Below are 461 nucleotides of genomic sequence, written 5' to 3' on the forward strand. Positions count from 1 at the left end.
AGAGAGAGAGAGAGAGAGAGAGAGAGAGAGAGAGAGAGAGAGAGAGAGAGAGAGAGAGAAATCAACCTTCTTATGTGACCGGTATTTCATTAATTGACCCCATAGTTGACCTCAGCGGAGATTAAACTCATGATGTAGAGAGCTGAAACAGATACTGCACGGCAGCCTATCCGATTTTCTAACGATATCCTACCCATTCGCCGTCTTCATATCAGTGCAAATAATAGTAGTATCTTTACTTTTTACTTGTTTCAAGCATGAGACAGCGGCCATGCTGGGGCACCGTCTAGGAGAATTTTGATCGAACAAATCAACTCCAGTACTTACGTTTTCTTTCTTTTTTAAAGTCTGCTACTCATTTTATTAGTCGCTTTTGCTGAACCGCTAAGTTACGGGACCTAAACAAACCAACATCGGTTGTCAAAGAATGTGGTGGCAAAAACAAACACAGACACACACAT

The sequence above is a fragment of the Octopus bimaculoides genome, chromosome 1, assembly GCF_001194135.2.
Source record: "Octopus bimaculoides isolate UCB-OBI-ISO-001 chromosome 1, ASM119413v2, whole genome shotgun sequence".
In the NCBI taxonomy this organism is placed as follows: Eukaryota; Metazoa; Mollusca; class Cephalopoda; order Octopoda; family Octopodidae; genus Octopus; species Octopus bimaculoides.